Source organism: Taudactylus pleione, unplaced genomic scaffold (assembly GCF_031769625.1).
Source record: "Taudactylus pleione unplaced genomic scaffold, aTauple2 ptg000507l, whole genome shotgun sequence".
NCBI lineage: Eukaryota > Metazoa > Chordata > Amphibia > Anura > Myobatrachidae > Taudactylus > Taudactylus pleione.
The window spans coordinates 92,867-111,012 of record NW_028284909.1 but is presented as its reverse complement, the minus strand read 5'-3'; positions in this window follow the sequence as shown (position 1 = coordinate 111,012).

The window sequence follows — 18,146 nt, the reverse complement described above, 5'->3', positions numbered from 1 at the left end:
TCTCATTTATACTGAGACCTGGACCCACCATCACCAGTAGGAGGAGATTGACAGTTTTCTAAAAATGAAGAGCAGATTTGTTTGAGAACTATAGTGTGTGAATGTCTTCGGTTTACTCAGAGTTTTCCAGCTAACAAGCAACTGAGCTGATCTAGAAATGTACAGATGTGTCCTCATACATCTAGCTTCAATACGCCATGCAGCGCGACTTGACTGGTATGAGTGAGCCACCAGGTCCCGCGCTACTGTGCTAGCGTTGTGCGTCTTTTTTTTTTACAGGCAATGTGTCTAAATTGCTTTGTTATGTGACTAGCACGCACCAGCAGACTGTGCTGATTAATGTGACATGCAACACTTGAACAGCCATGGCCAAAAGTTGTTATAATGACACAAGTATTGGTCTTCACAAAGTCTGCTGCTTCAGTTTTTATGATGGCAATTTGCATAGACTCCAGAATGTCATGAAGAGTGATCAGATGAATTGCAATTAATTGCAAAGTCCCTCTTTGCCATGACAATGAACTTAGGGCCTGATTCAGCAAGGAACGCACGCTAGCAGACGCACGCACCCGTCTGCTGCGAGGATATGCTAATCAATGCATACGCACGGAGACAGCAGTATAAGATGCAGACACCAAGCCCTATATTAATCTGTCTATCTCCTTTTACTCAAAGCCTGATGAGTATGCAAGATAGTGTAAACATCGGTAACATCGAGAACCATCGACCACATAATAGTGGTTGACCAGACCTAGCACAGGATCTTGGCAACTTCCTGTGTGCACGGAGTCTCATCACTGCGTCCGGCACAGCAGTGGCTAAGTTATGCACAGACACACCTGCGTTCTCTGGACCACCCCCCCCGTCACCACACACAGACGGCACTTCCTGTCAATCAATATCGGAAGGGATCTGCGTGCGCGCTGTGTGTAGTCTGCATATGCTTACCCGACCGCACTGGCTAGTTTGCGCACGTGTTGTGCGATGCATACGCATGTGCAGTACAAAACCATCGGCCAAGTGCGTGCATTCTCTCTTGTGCATTGCTTGCTGGATCAGGCCCTTAATTCCAAAAACAACATTTCCACTGCATTTCAGCCCTTGCACAAAAGGACCAGCTGACATCAGTGTCAGTGATTCTCTCGTTAACACAGGTGAGAGTGTTGACTAGGACAAGGCTGGAGATCACTCTGTCATGCTGATTGAGTTAGAATAACAGACTGGAAGCTTTAAAAGGAGGGTGGAGCTTGAAACCATTGTTCTTCCTCTGTTAACCATGGTTACCTACAAGAAAACACATGCAGTCATCGTTGCTTTGCACAAGAAGGGCTTCACAGGCAAGGATATTGCTGCTAGTAAGATTACACCTAAATCAACCATTTATTGGATCATCAAGAACTTCAAGGAGAGAGGTTCAATAGTTGTGAAGAAGGCTCAGGGAGCCCAAGAACGTCCAACAAGCGCCAGGACCGTCTCCTAAAGTTGATTCAGCTGCAGGATCGGGGCACCACCAGTGCAGAGCTTGCTCAGGAATGGCAGCAGGCAGGTGTGAGTGCATCTTCACACACAGGGCTCTATTTATCAACATTATTTTTACTAAAATAATGTGAAAAAGGGTGTTTTCACACCCTTTTCACATTATTTTAGTATCACCTGTAGTTATTACAGGGCAATTGGAGTAGAATTCGTAAAATTCTACTCCAACCCCTAAGTATCACTTATTTTTAGTAAAGCAGATCGCATTTCCCATAATTGTAATGGGAAATGTGATCTGACCATAGTTACTAAAAATAAATGTGAAAAAAATATCGGGGAAAGCCCTGTGATAATAACGCCCCCTGGAGGTGGCGTTATCCAGGGTATCCCCCGGTTACCGGACTCCTGCTCTGCTCTAACGGGGAGAGCAGAGCCGGGAGTCGGTCCCTGTAATCAGCTGTGTGGTCTAAACAGACCGCAAGCTGATTACTGTTAAAAAAAACAAAAAAAAAATAGTAAAAAAAAAATTACTTACCTGACTCCAGGGAACGGTGATCGGGCCTCCGGTGATGTCTCCCCTCCGGTCAGCTGGTCTCCCACAGTGCACTGCTGCCCGGTCATCAGGTGATCGGGCCCAAGTTCAGTATGGGAGATCACCTGACCGGAGGAATGGAGAACATCACCGGAGGCCTCGAGCATGCAGGTAAGTGTAAGTAAGGGAGAGAGGGTCGCGGGGGGGGGGGTCACGGGGGGTCCGCGTTCACGGGGGCGGGGCTTAGCACCGGGGCGGGGCTTAGTGCCGGGGGGGTAGCAGCGGCGACCAGTCGGCACATGCGCGGGCACTTAATCACAGTATTTTTTGCGAAAAAACTGTGATAAGGCTCCGAAGGGGATTAGCAGGGACAGAGCTTTATTGCAAGCTCTGTCCCTGCAAGGGATTTGTAGTAAATCCCTGTGATATTGCCTGAATTCGCAATGCAAATTCACTCGGTAATATCACACTACAATCTGCATTACCAATGCGGATTGTAGTAAATAGAGCCCGCAGTGAGGCGAAGACTTTTGGAGGATGGCCTGGTGTCAAGAAGGGCAGCAAAGAAGCCACTTCTCTCCAGGAAAAACATCAGGGACAGACGGATATTCTGCTAAATGTACAGAGATTGGACTGCGAAGGACTGGGGTCAAGTTATTTTCTCTGATGAATTCCCCTTCAGATTGTTTGGGGCATCTGGAAAAACGCTTGTCCGGAGAGGGAAAGGTGAGCGCTACCATCAGTCCTGTGTCATGCCAACAGTAAAGCATCCTGAGACCATTCATGTGTGGGGTTGCTTCTCAGCCAAGGGAGTGGGCTCACTCAGAATTTTGCCTAAGAACACAGCCATGAATAAAGAATGGTACCAAAACATCCTCCAAGAGCAACTTCTCCCAACCATCCAAGAACAGTGATAACTAAAGGTGGGTACACACTATAGCGATATATATGCAGATCGAGTGATCTTCAGATATATCTGCAGATGATGGTCGTTCATACACCCTGAACGACCATCATCTGCATGCTGCAGCGGGTCGGGCCGGCCTGGGGGTGGGTAGGGTGCATGGCCTAATCGCGGACCTCGTGGCCACGCTCCCTTTAAAAAAAAAAAACATTTGCGAAGCTGGGGAGAGGGTCGCTGTGTGCGCCTCAGCCAGGTGCACAGCCAATGGGGTCGCGATCAGCGTGATCGCTCTCCCCCTTTGGCATAGAAGACTCTCCAGCTGCTGCTTTAGCAGCCTCGGACAGTCTCCCAGTGCAGCCCAGCAAACAGCGTGTGCTGGGCTGCTGTGACCTTAGAGGGATGGGGAGCGGTGCCGGACCTGGGTACATGGGTGTATCTATAATGGGTGCAGGATGTGCGGGGAACACGGGCCCCTGGGTCCAGGGGGCCCCGCACCGCACACCCTGCACTCATAATATTACTTACCTCTCCAGAGCCCCACGTTGGCTCTGGCGTCCGGCGCTGTAAAACGACTGGAAACTTACCGCGGCGGCCATTTTCCCGTTATTTACGCATGCGCAGTACAGGGAAAATGGCCGTCACATCCATTTTCCCGGTGATCTGTGCATACACTATAGACTCTGGGCACACTCTAGTGCTCAGAGTCTATAACTCCAGCGCTGGCATTGCACAGCTCAGTGCGCTGCCGGCCGCCGGGCGGAGAGGAGGGATCCCATGTCGGAGACTGCACTTGGTACCCGCTCGTGGCTCCCCCCCTCTTGGCGCCCCTCTGTACGGGTGATCAGATGATCGCCCGTACACACTTGCCGATGGACAGATATGTCTGCAGACATATCTGTTCATTGGCTGTGCAGCACAGCCAATGAGATATGTCTGTGAACGACGTCATTCACAGACATATCGTCTGTACACACTGGCCGACAGGGGCACGATATATTGGCCGATCAAATGATTAGTTGCTCGGGGAACAAAACATTGAAATGTTGTGTCCATGACCAGGAAACTCCCCATACATTAATCTCATTGAGAACTTGTGGTCAATCCTCAAGAGGCGGGTGGACAAACAAAAACCCACAAATTCTGACAAACTCCAAGCATTGTTTAGGCAGAAATGGGCGGCCATCAGTCAGTATGGGGCCCAGAAGTAGATTGACAGCATGCCAGGGTGAATTGCAGAGGTCTTGAAAAAGAAGGGTCAACACTGCAAATATTGACTCTTTGCATAAACTTAATGTAATTGTCAATAAAAGCCTTTGGGCTCTAGTTATTAACATTATTTTTACTAAAATAAAGTGAAAAAGGATGTTTTCACACCATTTTCACATTATTTTAGTATCACCTATAGGGCTCTATTTATTAACATTATTTTTACTAAAATAAAGTGAAAAAGGGTGTTTTCACACCCTTTTCACATTATTTTAGTTTCACCTGTAGTTATTACAGGGCAATTGGAGTAGAATTAGTAAAGTAAAATTCTACTCCAACCCCCAGTATCACTTATTTTTAGTAAAGCAGATCGCATTTCCCATAATTGTAATGGGAAATGTGATCCGACCTAAGTTACTAATAATAAATTGTAAAAAAAATACCGGGGGAAGCCCTGTGATAATAACGCCACCTGGAGGTGGCGTTATCCAGGGTCTCCCCCGGTTACCGGGCTCCCACTCTGCTCTAACGGGGAGAGCAGAGGCGGGAGCCGGTACCAGTAATCAGCTGTGTGGTCTAAGCAGACCGCAAGCTGATTACTGTAAAAAAAAGAAAAAAAAAATTAAACATTTTTTTTTTTACTTACCTGACTCCAGGGAACGGTGATCGGGCCTCCGGTGATGGCTCCTCTCCGGTCAGCTGGTCTCCCATAGTACACTGGGGCCCGGTCATCAGGTGATCGGGCCCCAGTGCAGTATGGGAGATCACCTGATCGGGAAGCCCGAAGAAGATCACCGGAGGCCAGGAGGATGCAGGTAAGTGTAATGAAGGGAGGGGGGGGTCGCGAGGGGGGGTCGCGGGGGTCTGCGATTGCGGGGGGCGGGGCTTAGCGCCGGGGGGCGGGGCTTAGCATCGGTGGGTGGATAGTAGCGGTGGTCGGTCGGCGCATGCGCGGGCTCTTAGTCGCGGTATTTTTTAAGAAGATACCGCGACTAGAGTGCGGATGGGATCCGCAGGGACAGCTTTATCGCAAGCTCTGTCCCTGCAAGGGATTTATAGTAAATCCCTGTGATATTGCCTGAATTCGCAATGCGAATTCACTCGGTAATATCACACTACAATCCGCATTCAATATGCGGATTGTAGTAAATAGAGCCCATAGTAATTACAGGGCAAGTGGAGTAGAATTCGTAAAATTCTACTCCAACCCCTACTTATCACTTATTTTTAGTAATCAGATCGCATAACCCATAATTGTAATGGGAAATATGATCTGGCCAAAGTTACTAAAAATAAATTGTAAAAAAGTATCAGGGAAAGCCCTGTGATAATAACGCCACCTGGAGGTGGCGTTATCCAGGGTCTCCCCCGGGAACCGGACTCCTACTCTGCTCTAATGGGGAGAGCAGAGCCGGGAGTCGGTTCCAGTAATCAGCTGTGTGGTCTAAACAGACCGCAAAGCTGATCACTGCAAAAAAAGATAAAAAAATTGTCAAAATTTTTTTTTACTTACCTGACTCCAGGGACCGGTGATCGGGCCTCCGGTGATGTCTCCCCTCCGGTCAGCTGGTCTCCCATAGTGCACTGCGGCCCGGTCATCAGGTGATCGGGTCCCAGTGCAGTATGGGAGATCACCTGATCGGAGGCATGGAAGACATCACCGGGGGCCCGGATCATGCAGGTAAGTGTAATTAAGGGAGGGGCGGTCCGCGATCGCGGGGGGCAGGGCTTAGCACGGGGGGGAGCAGCGTCGGCTGGTCGGCGCATACGCGGGCTCTTTGTCACAGTATTTTTTGCGAAAATACTGTGACTAGTGTGCCCGAGGGGATTTGCAGGGACAGAGCTTTTTCGCAAGCTCTGTCCCTGCATGGGATTTGTAGTAAATCCCTGTGATATTGCCTGAATTCGCAATGCGAATTCAGTCGATAATATCACACTACAATCTGCATTCAATATGCGGATTGTAGTAAATAGAGCCCTTTGACACTTATGAAATGCTTGTAATTTTCCTTCAGTATACCATAGTAACATCTGACAAAAAGGTCTAAAAACACTGAAGAAGCAAACTTTGTGAAAACCAATACTGTCATTTTCAAAACTTTTGGCCATGGCTGTATATCTCTGTATATGAACCGACTACAGCATAGATGTATAAGGAGTTAAGGACACATCTGTATAGATGGGATCGGTATGTATTCAAATCCCGACAGAGCATACCCGGCAGGGGTGATGATCCCGACTGCTGCCTAACCCTAATCCCCCTCTAAGTGCCTAAACCTAACCCCCCCTTCCCCGCTACCTAAGCCTAAGTCTTCTGGGGGGCTGCCTAATCCTAACCTCCCCACGGGGTTGCCTATCCCTAACCCCCCCCTTTCCCTAGGCCTAAATCCCCCCCGGGAGCCCTAAAGCTGCCCCCCCTCCCGCAGCTGTCCGCGCCCGGCTTACCTTCGATTGGGATGCCAGGCGTCTGACTCCCGGCGTAGGTAGAATGACAGGCGTCAGGATTTCTACGCCTGTCGTTTGTACCTTGCCGGGATTTGAAATTCTGGAAGCTGGCGGTCGGGATTGCGTCCGTCGCTTCCCGACTGCTTCCCATATAGATTATATATATATATATATATATATATATATATCTTGGGCCTTATTTAGAATTGGACAGATTTGTGCCCCGAATGTATTCAGAAAATAGGGATGCGTGTACTTGCCGATCTGTGTTGCGTTGAATTACGTCAAGTTGCATCAAGCTCAAAAAATAGTATAATCTGTGCCAGGCAAACATGGGTGTATACAAACATCTAACGACGGTGTAGAGATGCATCTAACAGTGGGCCTGATCATTTGCTACTGTGCATGCATGTAATGTCCTGGAAACCCCTACGAGGCATGTGTACCACTGAGTGTACGCAGAGATCGCTGCTGCGTACGGAGTAGATCCCAGTTGAACTGGCATCGGAAAGCCATGGATGTTGCCAGGAGGCGACTGGGAGACAGCTTGAAGTGATCGCCGTCTCATTGGCGTGTTATGGGAGTGTCACAGGTGTGTCAGAGCATAGCCGCACAGAGGCCATGTTTAGTACCGCGCCAGCCATAGGGTGGGTAAGGGTCGATGGTGATCATGATGGTGGAGTGTTTGAGCCCACCGGCGGATTTACACTGTTCATGGACATAAAAAATGGGCCTCTCAGGGCAATGTCCGGCGCTCGGAAGTACACAAGGGGAAGGCTAACTAGCATTTGCATATTATCGCAGCAGAGAATCCAAGAGGAACCGCAGCAGCACATGCATTAGCGCCCACCTCTAAATTAGGCCCAATGCTAGTTAATGCAAATGACACATTACTTTATACACATTATAATAATGAAATTACGTGACATATACATAAGTGAGGCTGGTGTTGCATTTAGATAAAATATTTAATTAAATACAAACAATCCACATTAATGGTTTATGAATTGTTTGCCAATCTTTCCTACTGTAGTCCAAATGGAAAAAAAAATAATGCAAATAGATATCTGTAACTAGATCCATTATAGCTGCGCAGGGAATGAATATAAGTACTATATGCCATGTGTCAATATGCAATCAGCCAATAAGCTGCTGGTGGTCATCCTCATCATCCTGTATCTTTACACCAGTCCTACAGGACCTGCAAGAGATATGTCTTCTAATAGTGGGGATACATCCACATCTAATTATGATGTAATGAAGTAAGCATACCCTTAAAGTACTCGGGGTACGCTTGCATGCCCTGCCATCCTGCCTCTACGATATGCATGACCCTATTCCACAAGTCTACAATATACAAAAGCCTAGTTACGGACACATTTCTGGTGCGTAGCACTGAAAGGCATATCTGGGAATAACAGATCACGTCATCCAGAAACCACAAGACATTATTTAAATGTTAAAAAAACAAACGCATTATCTGGGGCTGTGATGAAGGGCTGTTCTTTAGATCCAGCACATCCTCAGTTAAGTTTAGAGGGATTTGCTTTATTCTGCATTTCCTGTCATTTTTCAGGAGTTCCTCAATCAGAGGTAACATAACACCCCTCCCTAATCCCAAAGATCCCGCACCAACTACACAAAGGCAGCTGACAGAAGAGATTAATAGTCATCAGGGAGTATCCGGCATGGGACATTCCCAATGCCCCCCCACCCACCCTTCAATGTACAGTCCTGTTAATACAAAGTACAGTGCCAGGCTCTCCCTACCACCACCACAGCATGAGGTAGAGTACATCCAGACAGATCCAGCACTGACACTGTCACACACTGATGTCCAGACAGTACAGGTCCAGAATCATTATACTTTATTTCAGGGGCGTTTCTAGAGAGGAGGGGGCCCGTGTGCAGTCTCCGTCATGGGTCCCCCCCTCTCCATCCGGCAGCGCACTGAGCGGTGCGCGGCCAGCTCCGCACTAATAGACTCTGGGCACTAGAGTCTATAGCGCATGCGCAGATCACTGGGAAAATGGCCGCGGTGGCCATTTTCCCTGTACCGTGCAAACAATGGGAAAATGGCCGTGGCGGCCATTTTCCAGAAGTTTTTTTACAGTGCAGACACCTCCACCGACATGGGACTCCGGAGAGGTAAGTATAATATGGGTGCAGGGTGTGCGGTGCGTGTCCCCCTTGGACCCAGGGGCCCGTGTGCCCCGCACACCCTGCACCCATTATAAATACGCCCCTGTTTTATTTATAAAGTGCTGACATATTACACAGTGCTCATTGCACCCATTGCTCATCCTGCACCCATTGGATATACTTACCTTGTGGACATCACTAAAAAAATGTGAGGAAAATAGGGTCGGTGTCATTCTCATGGAAATATGCGCATACACAATAGAGACATCACTGGGAAAATGGTGCCAGTGTGGATGTGCCCTTGCGCATCAGGCTCTGGCACAGTCCCAGTATATACACTGCGCATGCTAAAAGGATTGAACCCTCATGGAGACTGCACATGAGTCCCCTCCTCTCATAACAGTCCCCTGGCAGCGCTGTATGGTGTGTGGCTCATGACATAAACAGGAGGTAAAGATGGCTCTACCTATATGAGCTTACATTCTAAGTGGTGTGAGGAACACACTAGATACATAAGGAAGTGGAACACAATTGTACATGCTGGTGGGGAAAGGTGTGAGCGGTCACTCCTAGACAGCAGCAGCAAAGGTCTCTCCTAACAAAGCAGTCATTGGCGACCGTCAATACCTGTTACCGCTGCAGCTACCAGTGCTATGGCACGATTGGCACAAGGAGAGACAGCGGTAGGCAGAGACACATAACATGGACCCATCACAACAGAAATCCCAAAACAGAAAGTTGCTGGCAGCCATAACTGGCTCTCACCACCTACCCCAGCTAAGCCTTCCTTCTCTTCTAATTCTGGAGGTTGCATTCACCTTCCTGGTGGGGTACTCATATGGTCATCCACCAGCTTGGAGCAGGGCGTAGTAGCCAGGTGTTTGCTCCTATTGTCCTGGTTACTGCTGGAGATAGAACCAGGACAGTTACTTCCCAGAGGAACAGAAATGGCAACAGTAAAAATGGTTAAAGTCACTGGCTTCAGAAGGAGACCTGAGAAAACACTCAGCAGACACACTAACCAGCCCTGACCCCGATGCGATGACTCTACTTGGCACAACCATGTCATTTCCCACTGCTTTCATAACTAAATATTTTACAATTGTGGGAAGATTAATATGTAGGAGGTTAAGCACAGAGCTGAACTAGTACAGACTTTATCATCACATGTATACACAGGCCAGGTCCAGTGCAAACACCACTACATCATGACATGTACAATCACAATCCAGGTGGGGAACAGACACAACTACACCATGACATGTATACTCACAGCCCAGGTCCAGTACAGACACTACTACACTATGACATGTATACACTCAGCCAAGGTCCAGTACGGACACTACTACACCATGTCATGTATACACACAGCCCAGGTCCAGTACAGACAATCTACACCGTGACATGTATACTCACAGCCCAGGTACAGTACAGACACTACTACACCATGACATGTATACACACAGCCCAGATCCAGTACGGACACTACTACACCATGTCATGTGTACACACAGCCCAGTTCCAGTACAGACACTACTACACCATGACATGTATACACTCAGCTAAGGTTCAGTACAGACACTACTACACCATGTCATGTGTACACACAGCCCAGGTCCAGTACGGACACTACTACACCTTAACATGTATACTCACAGCCCAGGTCCAGTACGGATACTACTACACCATGACATGTATACTCACAGCCAAGGTCCAGTACAGACACTACTACACCTTAACATGTATACACTCAGCCAAGGTCCAGTACGGATACTACTACACCTTAACATGTATACTCACAGCCCAGGTCCAGTACAGACACTACTACACCTTAACATGTATACACTCAGCCAAGGTCCAGTACGGACACTACTACACCTTACCATGTATACTCACAGCCCAGGTCCAGTACAGACACTACTACAGCTTAACATGTATACTCACAGCCAAGGTCCAGCACAGACACTACTACACCTTAACATGTATATACTCAGCCAAGGTCCAGCACGCACACTACTACACCTTAACATGTATACTCACAGCCAAGGTCCAGCACAGACACTACTATACCTTAACATGTATACTCACAGCCCAGGTCCAATACAGACACTACTACACCATGACATCATCATGTATACACACAGTTAAAGAGAGCAAGTGAAAGTCCGCACAGACCTTACATAACCATCATCCTACCCCAATCGTCCACATAAGTATCTAATAATACTAGGAAGTGGGCAGAATGCGGGAGAAGTGCCTACCCTTCCGGGGGTGCGAGGGGTTACCCGAAAAATCGGGAGCCTCCCGCAACAACTGGGAGGGTAGGCATGTATACGTCAGGTTCAGCATGTTTGCAGATGATTGACTTGACTACACTGAACGACTGCTCGTTCAATGTAGGCACATCACAGACTGACAAACTACTGCACGATTACAATGTCGTAATCGTGCAGTAATTTTCATGTCTTTTAGTGGATGTGTGCCTTTGGGCACAATCAGGGAGATTACTAGACTCTTCAGGGATTAAGGGAGATTGTCAGGGAGACTCCCTGAAATAGTAGCAATCAGGGAGAGTTGGCAAGTATGCAATAACATGTATACACAAAGCACAGGTTCAGTACAGTACACTACTACACCATGACATGTATGTACCATGACATGTATGACATGTATACACACAGCCCAGGTCCAGTACTGACACTACTACAATACTTGCCAACTCTCCCTCATTGTCATGGAGACTCTCTGTCTCCCTGAAAAGTCCAGCAATCTCCCTGATTGCACCTTACCCCCATTATGAAGCTGTTGTTATAAAAATACAGAATTATGGTATGAACATACCTGTTGATAATTCTTTTTCTTCGAGGTCCATAGGGTCCACAGGAATTACCTTGGGATATATAGCTGGACGGCGTCCATTGCACCAAACAGCAAAGCTTTGGTCCTCCTCCCTATATAGCCCGCCCACAGGCATTCAGTTCGTAACCCTCCCCTCCATCTTACCTAAGCGGCGGCCGCGGACTGTCAGGGGCTGTGCTTTATAGTAATAAGCTGCACAGCCCCTGCACCGCACGGAGGAAGTGACATGTGCAGCGTTTTAACTCCTCCTGTGTAACCTATTACTATAAAGCTGCACAGCCCTGACAGTCTGCGGCTGCCGCTCCTTTTAAATGTTGGGGGAGGGAGGCGAGTCGCCCTCTTGCCCCCCCCGTTCTGACGCCCATGCATAATGTGTATACATATATATATATATATATATGGGATGGTGGGTATGAAATCCTGGCAGTCAGGATGCCAGCTGTCAAAATACCGACAGTGGCATCCCGATGCTCAGTATCCCGACAGGGGTACGTAAATAACCTAGCCCTAACCCCCCTGTGGTGCCTAACCCTACCCCCCAGCTAACACCTAACTCGGCCCGCTATACCTACGTTCGGGATGCCGGCTATCTGGGTTTCCGGCGTCAGTATTTAAACTTGGGTCGGGATTCCGACACCGGGATTTCAACAGCCGGCATTCCGTCCATCTGCATCATAACTAATACACATATATATATATATACATACATACACACACACACACACATACAGATATATATATTTATCACACGTATATGTCATACCTCTCTCTGTATATTCGGCAGTGCTTCAAAGTCAGTGATCAGAGTCTTCCTAGAGGTACTTGCAATTATTGTTTTCTGGCACATCTAGGGCATACTTGCCTACTCTGTCTCGGTCTCTATTTTGCAGGGCAGAAGTAGATGGGGGATGCAGCAGCTGGGCCAGGCACTATGTTATTAGGCTTCACCTGCCTGCGGCAAAGTGCCATGATTCGCGGGTCTATTGGGAGGAATCTAAAGGAATCGCATCATATTAGCCACGCCCCCTCCTCATTGACCCGCGAATACTGGCATGTTGCCGTGACGGGGTCGGGGCTTAATAACATTGCGGCTGTTCTCAAAAAATGTAAATAGTCTGTCGGGGGGGGGGGGGGGGGTTCTGGGTGCTGAGAAACCCTCCTGCATGCGCCACTGATCGGATCACCAACGGGCTGCCACTCAGCTGGGGCCAGGAAATCTGCGTAGGAAGACGCAGAACTGCCTTGGCATGCCCCCGTTTTGTTTATTTATTAACAGTTTCTGATATAGCGCAGCAAAATCTGTTGCACTTTACAATTTGAATCAACATTAACATTTTACTGGGTTGTAAAAGACATACAAGACATATGTAAAAGACATACATAAGGGTAAGAGGGCTCACTGCTGCCATCCCAGTCCGCCCCCAAACGGCTGCAGCATGTCAATCATGCTGCGGGTTAGGAGGCACTGTGACTGTCATCGCAGACAGAGATTGGAACATGCTCAGTACTGATCCTGCGCATGTACCTATCGGAAAACATTGGAGTTGTGTGTAAACCACCGGGCCCAATGATAATACTAAATACAAATAATGCAAGTATTTCAGTCAATGGTGGTTATTTACTAGTGAACAGTAATATTGCTGCAATTAATCCTCAATTACTTTTGATGATCAATCTAATGTAAGACAATGACAGCAAAGGTCTGATTGGTTGTTGTGGGTCACTCACTGAACTTTTACATGTTGTTAGCAAATAATCTCCAGTGACCGTGGAGTTGGCAATGTACATGCCATTATCCTGGACTGACCCCTGGTGGTGTGCTTAGGGAACGCAATGCTCATTGCAGTAATTATACTATATATGGGGCCTGGTACAGAGAGGGCCGGCAACGCGGTCGCAGCTTTGATTTGTATGCAACGCTGCTGCGAAAAAATGCTAATGGTTGCAAAGATCACCCGCGAATAGGGACGCCCACTGCTGCCTTCTAATCTGCTTACACCGTCGCTTACCTGCGTAAATAACGGTAACATCGACACACATCGAGCAGCCATCTTGCCCTTGTGGCAGTTCTGACCAGCCGCAAACACTGCAGCGTCCTTACTCCCTGAGAGCTCTCATGCTGCGAATGCAAGTGCAATGGCTAATTTATGCGGCGATCAAATGGTCAGACGTGCCTACGTTTTTCTGACCACCCGTCACCTCCCCCAAACGCTGACTACCTGTCACTCACTTTGTGAGTGGATCCTCTGTGCGAACGTAATCGTAAAGCAATCACGGCGCGTGCGCATTGTGACTTATACGCACTGGCAAATAATCACTCGATCTGCGTAATTAACGCCATTGCTTTCATCTCTGAATCAGGCCCATATCGCATACACTGTATATTGGGCAGTGCTTTAAAGTCAGTGATCAGTGTCTTCCTAGAGGTACTTGCAATTATTTTTTTCTGTCACAACTAGGGCATACTTGCCTACTAGCCCGCTCCCGAAAATCAGGTGGCACGCATGGCTGTCCAGAACAGTGGGCAAGTCTTCCTGGCTGGCTGCCACCCTCCCCCAGCCACCTACTTATCGGGTGACGTGGGGTGGTGAGAACCGCTAGGTAACCTTTAGTAACCTAGCGGTTCTCATCATTGAAGTCAATGGGGAGAACCGTTCATTGGCTGAGAGAGGCGGAGGCTCGCATCTCTCAGCCAATGAACGCTCAGCCCATGCAATGCTGCGGCCGCGCTGTCATTCGGGGAGTACAGTTCTTAGAGGACGGTACTTATGTCCGTGGTCTCGGGTCTTTGCGTTTTTCTTGTCTTGTGAAGATGTGGCTTCCTACATGGAGAAGAGGACGTGTACAGGTATTGTAGGGGAGTATGTGTGAGTGTAATATAGTTCTACTGTCACGATGTGTGAGTCTTATCTTTAAATATTTATTTTGCAGGTGAACTAGAAGTACCAGCGGGCCCTTAATATCTTGCATGCTGGTACTTATGGTTCTCCATATGCGGGGGAGGCTTGTTGACACCTCTAGTTCTCCTGTAAAAACCAATGTTATTTCATGCTTGCCGACTATCTGGCTGCCCCTTCCGGGAGGGAGCAGCCAGATCGGCTTTACTGGGGTGGCGTGGCCACCAAATGGGGCGGGGCCAGCCAGACTAAAAGAGTATGCGGGCGGAGCCACGTGATCGCGTCACTTTGGCCCCGCCCCCGTTACACACTGCCGATATTACAGGCAGCGTGAAGCAGGGGGCGGGGCCAAAATGACGCGATTCGACGTGAATCGCGTCACAGGCTTCCCGCTGCCGAGGATTTTACTGTAATTGCGGTGGGGGGCAGGAGGGGTTTGCAGCCGCCGGGAGACTTGCCTGCCTTCCCGGGAGGTCGGGAGTGGCACCCGATTTTCGGGAGGCTCCCGACCAAATCGGGAGGGTAGGCAAGTATGTGTTATTTATTATATTTTTATACACAATCAACCCGGCACCCAGTGGCCATTGTGCCGGGGATAACCTCAGGCTATCAGCCCAGGCCTGGGGTGCCTTCCCCAGGGGTCCCCAGCCTGGGCTGACTAGCCGTCAGGTATAATGCTTTGGCCAGGGGACTCGGTGAAAGGGTACCCCAGCTGTGGCATTACATCCCCGCTCGGTGCTGGTTGTGCGAAATACGGGGCAACACTATATCTTTTTCCCTCGTATTTTCCAAACCAGGACCAGCTCACAAAGCCCAGTGCTGGTTGTGCAAAATACAGGGGACCCCTACTTCGTTTGTCCCCCGTATTTTTCACAACCAGGACCGGCTCAGAAAAGCCCGATGCTGGTTGTGCTTTTAGGGAGGGGCCCCACATAATTTTTTAGAAAATGTAATACTTTGCCACGTTTTTACACACAGGAGCATACACAGATCTCACTGACCTGTGCATGCATGCGTGTAATTCACACCTGCTCATGCTAAAGTCGCCAGCATGAAGCAGGTCTATTATTTTGGGGATTTTATGTTTGATTGAAGTTAGAGTGTTGAAATCGAATATTAGTAAATCAGGAGTTTCTATCTTGGTCTATGTAAAAGTACCGATGTTTTGACGATATTCGATTTTGAGTGGGATTGAAATATATGTTAGATTTGACAGTCGAGTTTGCGTTTAGTAAATCTCCAAAGGCAAAATTGAATGAAAACCGAATGCAAATCGAATGTGAAATCACTCACCTTAGGGCCGAATTCAATTAGGTGCGAAAAGTCACGATCGGTGAAAAGCATTCGCAGATGTGAAGTTATCACCATATTTGCATTTTTCATGCAATCTTTCACATACTTTCTCAATGTGCGCTCTCGCTTTTCGCCCTATTCAATTGCAAAACAGGCAAAAACACATATGTGCGAAAACTGCGAATGGCGAAACTAACAAAAAGTACAGCACATTTTGAGGAAATCAGTCTGTACCCCATAAAAAGCTTAACTGATATAGGAAATCAATATAGTGTATTAATAGCTCTAATAAAAGTTTTTTTGGTTCTTGTATTGAGTTAAATGGCTGTTATATGTATATTTGCCTTAAGTGTTGAAAAATTATATAAAGCAATTTCTTTTGGAAAAAATAACAGTTGTAGGTTAATTGGGGGTACATTAAAATGGGTGCTAGTATAAATACCTCACTATAAACCCATTTTCCTACACTTATTACATTTTCACCCCAAAAATGACATCATTATTAGGGGGAATTAAGCTTTTTTTTTTTTGCCTAAATAGTCTTAGGTGGGGGTTGTCCAAAGGGTTCTGAACCAGGGCCGTATTCAGCCGATGATCAGGAATCTGTGCAGGTGCAGAACGGTTCTGCCATCTCGCACACATACTGTCAGTGAGACAGTCTGCTGCCGTTTCTGGGTGGGGATGGCGTGTTGCTGCTGTTGGGGGGGAGGGAAGAAGCCAGGATCTCCCCTCTGGTAAATATAATGTAAGGTTCATTGTCCCCGCACGATCTGGCCATTGCAGGCTAGTGGAGCATTAGCAGAGGTACACTGTCACCTCTCAGCCGGTGACAGTTCCGGGGCATCCCATCCCCCCCACGGGACCCCTCGGTTGATCAAATGTTTTTCTATATAAGCTGTTGTTGGATACACTCTCCAATAGTGCTTTTAAACAACAGGGATGGATGATTCTTTTATTGCAATACCAATACGTCTAACTGTATCCTTTTGGCTAAAATACAGATATTTAATTAGGCTGGGGTGAGTCTTTAGGAAAACAGGCCTTGCCGCCCCTAATATGAAATGAAACATAACTTTAAATGTATAGAAAATCAAAATGAGGAATTGCCCCAATATAGGCTAGATGTATGGCCTCATAAGGCGGGTATGGTAAAGCTGGGGTCACTGGGGACTGGGGCACAGAATGATCATTTGCTTATGTAAGAATAGGAGAAACAATCATAAATATCAGTTGAGGATGGTGCACGCTGCCATCTAGTGGCTACAAATAATTGCCGCAGGCTGGGATTTGACCAATAGCTTAATTCTAATGCATATTATTTACTTAAATTGTCAACACACAATAGAAGTTAAAAAGAATGTCTGAAACCATTCTGAACAGTCACTTGGGGCAATCAAATGATCGGAGAATTTGCAGGATACTTTTTTGATGCTGCCATACAATATTGTAACTTTTCAGAACAATGTCCTTTTATACAAAGCAACAGGCCCGGTTCTGAGACGTACGCAAACCCGATGGTTAGTGTACATCTCCGTTGGTGGGCTGACTGAGCATGCACCGGTGTTGCAGAAGCCGCAGCTCTGGTCTTTTGGGGGGTGGGACGGTGCGGAGATGGCCTGTGTACCCAGAAAACGGGGGAGTGTCAGACCTTAGCTTACTTAGGTGCCCGATGGTGATCCAAATATGAGTCCTCAGATGCAGCAGCAGATCACAGAAGCTGGCAGGAGGCATCTATTTACACAAGAGGCCTTCTGTGGCATTTGCATATGTAAGCATCACTGCTGCGTCCAAAGGCGTCACAGCAATGCTAACAGCGTACAAGTCTGCATCAGGCCCAATGTTGGCTTTATATTGATAAGAATTAGAGATGAGCGGGTTTGGATCTCAGAGATCCGAACCCACCCGAATCTCGGGGATCCGGGGCGAGCCGAGGGCAGCTCAGATCTCCCTGCCTGCCCCGGATCCCTGACCCGAGGCAAAACCTTGCGACCCCTCTGTCGAGTCGCGAGGTTTTGGTTTGAGCAGGCTTAACGCTGATTGGCTGAGAGAGCATCTGTCACGGCTCTCAGCCAATCAGCGTTAAGCCCATTGAAAACAGCACAAAAGAGGAAAAGAAGATGGTGCCCGCCATCCCGCACCGCCTGATACCGCCGGCACTCCCCGCTGCTGACACCGCCAGAAACCCCACTGGCAGAATCCACCGCTGCCGACACTCCTGCACTGCTGCCCAACGTACTGAGGACACCATTAGCGACCCCCACACTGCTGACACTCCCACACTGAGGACACCACCAGCACCCCTGCACTGCCGACACAGTCAGCAAACCTGCACTGAGGACACCACTGGCACCCCCGCTCTGCCGACACCCTGCATTGAGAACACCTCCGCACT